Raw genomic sequence first — 8,940 nt, forward strand, 5'->3', positions numbered from 1 at the left:
TCATCCAGAGAACGCAATCACCTCCGATGCATCCTCCTCAACACCCGCTCCGCTCGCAAGCACGACATCAAACTCTGGGACCTCCTCGACTCAACCACCCCGACGTCTCCTTCCTGACTGAGACCTAGCTGAACACCACCTCGGCACCAGACATCGCCATAGCCATCCCAGAAGGCTACAAGATCTTCCGCAGAGACCGAACTAACGGAGTGGAAGGAGGAATCGCCATCATCCACAAGAACACCCTCAGAGTCTCGACCAACACCAACAACACCCTCACCACCGCTGAGCACATGCACTTCCAGATCCACACCGACCCCAACACCACCCTCAGAGGAACACTCGTCTACAGACCACCCGGACCCCGACCACAGTTCAGCGACACCATCGCTGACCTCGTCAGTACCCACGCCCTTGCCTCCACCGACTACATCCTCTTGGGGGACCTGAATTTCCACCTCAAGAACAACAACAACGCCAACTCCACCGCCCTGATTGACAATCTCGCCAACCTCGGACTCAAACAGCTTGTGATGACTCCCACCCACGCCGCTGGACACACAATGGACCCCATCTTCTCCTCAAGTCCCCACATCTCCTTCAACCACACCACCGAACCCCACTGGATCGTCCACAGATGCGTCCACTTCACCTTTAGGAAACCCACCACACACCATCGCACCCAACAGATGCCACGACGCTGCTGGGGCAAGGTCACTGAGGACCGACTGACCATCACCCTCGCCTTGGGACCACCCGCCGATCCCACCGATGCCAACACCGCCGTCATCAACCTCAAACAGTGGATCAATGACTGCGCCGACACCCTCGCCCAACTCAGGACACCCGCCTCCAACCACACCAACAAGAAAGCCACATGGTTCACCGAAGACCTCCGGACCTCCAAGCGCGCCTACCGGAAGCTGGAGAAGAGCTGGCTCCGTGACCAAACACCAGACAGCTACACAGCCCACAAGAGCACCACCCGCAGACAGCACCAACTCATCAGGACATGTTGGTAAGTGTGGTTTAGTCAGTGCTTAATTTGTAAAATATGAAGTGCAGGTGCTCAAATGTTTGTCGGAGGCCACACCTACTTTTCTATGGCTCCACCCACTTCCTCCACTGGCCCCACCCACTTACTATATTGGCTCCACCCACGCCTTCAACTGGCACTGCTAAAAGTCAGAGGTAATACAACCACTTTGTTACAACAAAATGTTAGTGAGTGTATCTAACTGACTCAAGGTGAGATACTGCACAGAAAATTGGGACGTGCTCCAGTCTGCAGTGCAACTGTGAAGGAGTCCTGTGAATTAAAACCGAAGTCAATGTGAGAGAAGGGCTGTGGAATGGCCTGTGGGACTTGGGTACTGAGGAGCTGCAGAGCACGAGGCTGGATTCAGGACAGCCTGACACAGACACGGAACTACGGACACAGGTTTACATTATTCACACAGCAAAGACATGGATTTCGGGAAAGCACGCAAAAATGTTGAAGCGCAAAATCCTGAGAAGCCACCATTGCAGGAGACTGTCTTTCAGACCACCTCCAATTCTGTAAAGCGCTTATTTAAACCTTTTGTTTTTACTGTTGGGTTAAAGGTTGTGCATTTGGTTCTGCTTCTATTTGGCAGTATGTAGCACTGAAATTCAGAGTCCAGAGCTAGTTTGATGAGGTACAGGCAGATTGGCTGGATACCAGGATGCCAAAAACAATTGGATTTAATAAAAACAGGTGAAAAAGTGGTGGAACAGCCTGACTAAAGGGCAACAGATGGCGGCAGGCATCATAGCAGCAAATGTCTTAATATTCTGTCTCTGGAAAGTGCCTCCATGCAGCGCACAACCCGGCCTCCAAAACTCTTTGCCTATCGATGATTCGGTCAACATTCAGTCATTTCTCCCTGTTTCACATGGCAGCAAATATGTACGTGTTGTGGAGTTTTTCTTCAAGTATAGTATCCATATTGGGAAGTAAGCAGTTCATGGCAGTTTGTCAGCAGGTGTTCTCAAGTTTTGCCAGCTACATTGCTAAAACGGCCACAGGACGATTTGGTCCATCATTTGGTGCGTTGGGGGCCATTACGACAGTCCTTGCAGCAGTATGTACCAAGATGCCAGAAGCAAAACTAGCAAGAATTCTTCCTATGTTCACATTCACAGTGGGAAGTGCGTTGAATGCTATCATCATCGCACTGGATACTGCAGGTTTAATTCTTGGTTGGAGGATATTTGATCATGCAGCACATCTCGTCTCGGTGGAGCTATTTTTGGAATATGGTACGTGACCTATGGACATGAGCTGATCTGGAAGAACAGAGAACCACTTGTGAAAATGTGGCATGAATGGATAACTAAAACCCCAGGAAAATGAGACCTTTACCGTGGTCATTGTAATTTGCCACATTTTTCTTTTATTTTGAGGGGTTTTATCTGCTGTACAGAACAAATTGGACTTCCTGCTTTTATGTATGTGTAAAATAATGTAATAAACTCTTGGACTCAAGTTTTCACCATTGCCAAACCCTTAAAACCGAATGTACTTTTTAAATATTTGACAGTGCTGGCTTTTGTGTGTTATCATTATGCAGTATTACTTGACTGCACTTACAAACTTACATCACACAACAATCCACATTGATCGATCTTGTGCACTAGGCTAGCCTGGACCATGTGAATGTACTGTGCACAAGTGACAAAATCAATCATCATCCGATCACCACTACTTTGATCGGCGGCTGGCTGGGCTGGCTGGCCACCGGGCCATGATGACTAGGACGGTGCCGGTGGTGGTGAGCGAGCCTCAGAGCCGCCTGAGCCAGTGTGCGGGTATGCTGGGGTGAGGTGGCACCGTGGCAAGCAGTGAATGCGCACGCATTACAATGTGAAAAAATATGCGCACGCTGCTTGCCGCGCACAGCCACAGCCCCAACCCCCACAGATTTCAGGAGCCTGCTCTGAACCGAAACTGAATCCACCAGGGCAAGTACTGATCTATCTATCCAGGCAGCCTGGGCTGGCCCACGCCGCAACAATAGCCTGCAGTCACAGTGCATACTACTAGCAACATGATCATCGTGATAATCATCATCAAATCAAACACAAACAAACCTCATCCTTATGATCAGAGTGACCCCGCATCAACATAATGATAAAAAAAAGTACAGTTTATTAAAACCAGCAGTAGGCCTCGCCTGCTGCGCAGCTCTACTTATTTTGTAATACATCATGATTTTGCTGCCACCGGCACATATGCCGCCTACTACCCCAGGCCATCATGATCAAACCAGACAGTCACTCACCACCAGTCACCAATCAACATCATTATGATAAAAAAAACAGTAATCCTGCCCTGCCTCACCTACGCAGCTTATTTAAATCATGATTTAGCTGCCGGCGCCGGCCTACCCCATGGCATCACGACGCGACCAGACACAATCAACATAATAATTAAAAATACAAAAACAGTAATAAGGAATCACTGTCACGGCGCCCCCTGCGGCCTGCCAGACCCTGCCCTGCCCTGCCTCACCTGCGCAGCTGTATTTATAGGCCGCCGGCATACCCACTGCCCAGGCCATGCCTCGCTCGCCCTCACCTGTTGAGCAGAGCTATGTACTGTCTACTCTGCAGCAGTAGTCACTAGCCAACGGTACCTGCCTCACTCAGGCTCAACGTCGTCCAAGGAGCAGGTCCCGACCGACACCCACACCTCTACTTCTTTGAAAGGCGGCGTTGGATACTCGGTGCTGGGGTGGGCGTGCTGAGGCAAAATTAAACCAGCGAATGCGCGCGCACTCATCTGCGCACGCGTCACTGCCTCTGCCGCGCACAGCCCCAACCCCCACAGAGGAAGACCCAGCCCAGGCAAAGCCCTGCCCTGCCCAACAACTACTATTACAGTGTCCGACTCCCGCCCACTCCACTAGGCCGGCAACACTGATCTGAGGCCGGCCGCCGGAAGTCTGAAGAAAGAGTGAGGAGAAGAAATTTAATCACTCACGTCACCATTTAGACAGTCACACACAGTAAGGGGTCGATTAGGATCGCGGACGGACTTGAGTCCGTCCGCGACCCCTGAGGAGGAGGGAACGTCCGCATGGGCTGCGGCGTTCCCTCCGATCAAATTAGGATGTGACCGCCAGGGTGGCGGTCACATCCTCTATCTCTAACATTGCGGCGGGTGCAGCTTCAAGCTGCACCCGCCGCAATGTAAAAAATCCATGCACAGCATTTGCGTGCACAAAGCGGCAGGCACCGCGCGGTGCCTGCTGCATTGTGCACGCAACTGCAGGGGGGTACCATAGGTACCCCCCATGTGCACCCCCCACCCCACCTTCACCCAGGGGGCCCGCAACGGGCCCCCGAAGTGAAGGTCCGTATGCATTTCCACGGCGGTAAAGCCGCCGCGGAAAAGCATATATTTACAGACATCCTAATATGCCTGGCGGTGTCTGATAGACACCGCCAGACATGTTAGTGCTTTTCCGCCGCGGTCGCCTTCCGACCGCGGCGGAAAAGCGGCGGACAGATTATCAGACCCACCAGCCATCCTAATTTGGCGGTGGGTCTTTGGAGTCTCCGCTGCGGTTTTTCCGCATCCTCCAGGCCGGCGGACACTTCCGCCGGCCCGGAGGATGCGGAAAAACCGCCATCCTAATCGGCCCCTAAGTGTTTAGGCAACAATAACGAGGGTAACTAAAACTAAGTGACTGCAGCGCACAGCACGTACGGTACAGCAGCAGCACACACTCTCTCTGCCAGTGCCACACACGAGTCACATAAATCAATTACTGACGGACCGCAGGTGCACTTAATGCGGTGTGACTGTGTAGACCCGGCCCTGATAATTAGGTGCCGGTGCTAAGCACCGGCAAGCTCCGGCTCAAATTAAGCACTGGGTTTAGTATAACTTTGATCATATTTCTAGGAATTCACAGGTTACCTCAGGAAAACTCTTACACAGAGAACAACGCTACTTTTTCTGTTAGTTCAAAATGGCAGCTGCAAGTATGACACAACCTGCATCGTTCTTGAATGAATGTAGGGAATCCAATATGCCTTGGGAAGAATGGGAAAAAGTTTTTGAGTCCTATCTGGTGGCAATAGGTGGAGAGAAATTCAGTGAGTTTAGGAAGCAACATATTTTATTGCACAACTTGGGCCCCACAGGAAGAAAAGTGTTTGAATCACTTCCAGAACCGGAAGATGAAGATGATGATGAGGAAGTTTACAAGATAGCACTGATGAAACTAAGAGCTCATTTTGGCGATAAAATAAATATAGTCTTAGAGAGGCACAAATTCTTCAGCCGCGTACAAGGAAAGCAAGAGAGTGTTTCAACATATATAGCTATACTAAGGGGTCTCAGCAAGCTGTGTGACTTCAAGGACTGAAATGACTCATTAATCAGAGACCAGCTAGTACGTTGTACAAATAACAAAGAAATACAGAAGAAGCTTTTGCACATGCAACCAGACCTACAGGAAGCAATTAAAATTGCAAAGTCCATTGAACATACCGACGTGTGTATAAAAGAAATGAACAACACAGAGAGCAAAGTAGCGGAAATAAGTAACACAGAGGAAGAAAACGAAGTATGCAAAATTAAGGGTGATACCTACAAACCACAAAACAAGAAGGACTTTGGACAAAGCCATACAAGTGATTCAGAAGGTTCCAAGTTAAAATGCTACCGCTGTGGAAGCAACAACCACTTAGCAAATGACCCCAATTGTCAAGCAAAGTCGGCGTGGTGCAGGAAATGCAATAAGAAAGGGCACCTGGCAAGATTGTGTGGTTGCTTTTCAAAGAAATCGTGGAGCAATAAAGGAGAAGACAAGGCCCAAGTGAAGAAAATAATTCTACAAGTCAAGGACGTGGGGGAGGAGAAACAAGAATATCCAGAATGTGAAGTCAACATTGATGGAAGGAAGATTAAAATGTTTGCAGACTCTTGCTCCCCATACACCCTAGTGAACTACTCTGACTTCATAGCCATAATGGGCCAGGAACAAAAGAATCTAACAAAAGCAGACATAAATCCTAGTGGATATAGTAAAGACCCTATTCCAATGAAGGGAATGCTCAAATCTATAATCGCCTTCAAGGACCGCACCACAGTGGGAAAAGTTTACATTGTGGAAAAGGGATCTAACTTACTAGGGTGGCGACACCAGAAAGAATTGGGAATTAAATTGGACCCCAATCATCCGGAGCAAGTACTGTGCACCAACCCGGGAAACGACTATGAACATATCGTTAAAGAATTCAAGGAAGTCTTCTCAGAAAAGCTAGGGCTGCTTAATGACTACCAACATAAAATCAAGTTGAGACACAATGCTAAGCCGGTAGTGCCCAAAACCAGGCCCATTCCCCACTTGATGTGGGAACCACTGAAGAATGAACTAAACAGACTAAAAGAATTGAAGATCATTGAACCGGTAGAATGCACAGAATCGTTATCGCCAGGAAGAGTAATAGTCAGGACATTAGGATGTGCATCGACCTGCGAGATCTTAATAACAGCATTCTAGTTGAAAGACATCCTTTGCCACACATCCATGAGATGTTAAGCACCATGGGGAAGGCCACTCACTTCAGCGTTTTGGACCTATCCATGGCATATCATCAAGTGGAACTACATCAAGAATCCAGAAGACTGACGGCATTTACCACACCTTTGGGGACTTTCATGTTCTCCCGCATGCCTTTTGGGCTGGCATCGGCGGCTGCCGTATTTCCAAAAATTATGCAGCGCATTCTGGATGGGGTACCTAAGACACTTTGCTTTCAGGATGATGTCCTAATCTACGGTGCCAACGAAGAAGAGCATGACCAAAACCTAAGACAAGTCCTTTCTAAATTCAAGGACGCGGGACTCACCCTTAAACAAGAAAAGTGCAAACTGGGAGTGGAATCTGTGGAGTATCTAGGACATTGCATCTCGAGAGATGGGTTCAAACCAAAGTTCTGCCTAGTTGAGGCTGTAAAGGATGCCCCTGCACCGACCAATAAAGAAGAACTAAAGTACTTTCTAGGCCTGGCAGAGTATATGGCAAAATACGTTAACCATTTTGCGGAAATCACTGCTAACCTAAGGGAACTAACTAAAAGAAACGTTCCATTTCAATGGTTGGAAGAACACCAATGCACATTTTCGGAAGTAAAAGAGAACATCATTTCCGCTCCTTATCTGTGCAATTTTGAACATAACAGAAAAACCATCCTCACCACAGACGCAAGCGGAAAAGGGTTGGGGGCAACTCTGTCGCAAGTGATTGATGGCAAGGAGAGAATTGTGGCGTTTGCCTCACGGACCCTAAGCAAGGGGGAATTGAACTACTCAGTGGTAGAAAGAGAAGTGTTGGCTTGCTTTTGGGGGGTAAAACACTCTAAATTCTTCTTGTGGGGCATACAGTTTTGTATTCGAACCAATCATAAGCCCTTGGTTTTCATGTTCAATCCCAAGAACAACTCTTGTAACACCCCTCGTATTGCCAAGTGGATTTTGGGGTTGGAAGGGTTTTGCTTCAAAATAGAATATGTGCCAGGTACACAAAACTCTGCAGCAGACTTCCTTTCTAGAAGCCCACTCAATAAAGAAGAGCAATTTGAGGTAGACGAATACCCGATCCTTCAGATTGAGCTTTCAACCATTACTTCAAAAGAATGGTTGGGCCACATGAGCTCAGATAGCACAATGACACAACTCAAGTCGTACATGTTACAGGGATGGCCTGAGTCACAAGAACAATTGAACGCTGACACAAGTAAATTTTGGGAGGTTCGCAATGAACTTTGCATAGAAAAAGAATTATTATTTAGAAAGGACAAACTAATTCCACCTGAAGCGTTAAGAAGCAAAATTATAGACCTGGTACATGAAGGCCATTTGTGGAGAAGCTTAACTAAGGCGAGGTTAAGGGAAAGCTACTGGTTCCCCAACATGGACACTCTAGTAGAAGAGAAAGTAAAACTTTGCCAAGCATGCAGTAGTAGTGACAAGTCAAAGATACCTAGGAAGGTCCCAATTTTCCCGCTCCCCGTCCTAAGTAAACCATGGGAAAAGATTGCTCTCGACATAATTGGTCCACTTAATCTACCGTCGGTAGTTAAGAAATTTGCTATAGTCCTAACTGACTACCACTCGCATTGGACGGTGGTTAAAATGGTCAACCTGATAACCACCGCATCTATAATTCAGTTCCTGAGAGACACCTTTGCTACGGAAGGCATGCCTGCATCCATAGTCACTGACAATGGGGTCCAGTTTGTTTCCCATAGCATGACAGAGTTTCTCAACAACCTAAATATAAAACACATCACCTCACCACTGTACTGTCCCAGGGCCAACGGGTTGGTAGAAAGGATGAACCACATGGTTAAAGGCGGAATTCAATTAGCCAGTAATAACAACATTCCCATTGAGCAAGGTCTTCAGGAAATGTTATGGGCTTACCACACCACACCCAACCAAATTACAGGTGTCTCTCCTTTCTCAGCATTAAGAGGGAGAAAACCCTGTACCAAGTTCTTCTCAAATTGGTTAGGGGGAGAAACACTCATCACCAGGGACATGAGTGCTTTCACCGACAGAGTTCGAGACCATCATAACAAATACAAAGAGCGTTATGACTCCAAACATGGTACGAAGAACCCAGAATGGAAGGTGGGTGAATGGGTTTGCATAAAAAATCCAAGATATCCTGAAAGCAAGTTTTCCAAACCTAGGTGCATAACAGCAGTCAAGAGAAACACGGTCATTTTAGATGATGACCAAATGTGGAGCATGGACAGACTAGTAAGGGCTTAACAAGAACAAAATAGTCAGACCCAAAACCTTCCAAGTTCTGAGCACTTATCTGACGTCACCCCTACCCAAAGAACACGCAAGACACCTGGGTGGCATAAAGACTTTATTGTTTACAAATGAAC

General features: G+C 47.7%; 1 pseudogene; it reads left to right on the forward strand.

The window, feature by feature from the left end:
• Positions 1-1,352: 1,352 nt before the first annotated feature.
• On the forward strand, positions 1,353-2,377 carry LOC144826293 (presenilin-associated rhomboid-like protein, mitochondrial pseudogene; annotated as a pseudogene).
• The last annotated feature ends 6,563 nt before the right edge of the window (positions 2,378-8,940 follow it).

Source organism: Lissotriton helveticus, chromosome 3_2 (genome assembly GCF_964261635.1).
Source record: "Lissotriton helveticus chromosome 3_2, aLisHel1.1, whole genome shotgun sequence".
NCBI classification, from domain to species: Eukaryota; Metazoa; Chordata; class Amphibia; order Caudata; family Salamandridae; genus Lissotriton; species Lissotriton helveticus.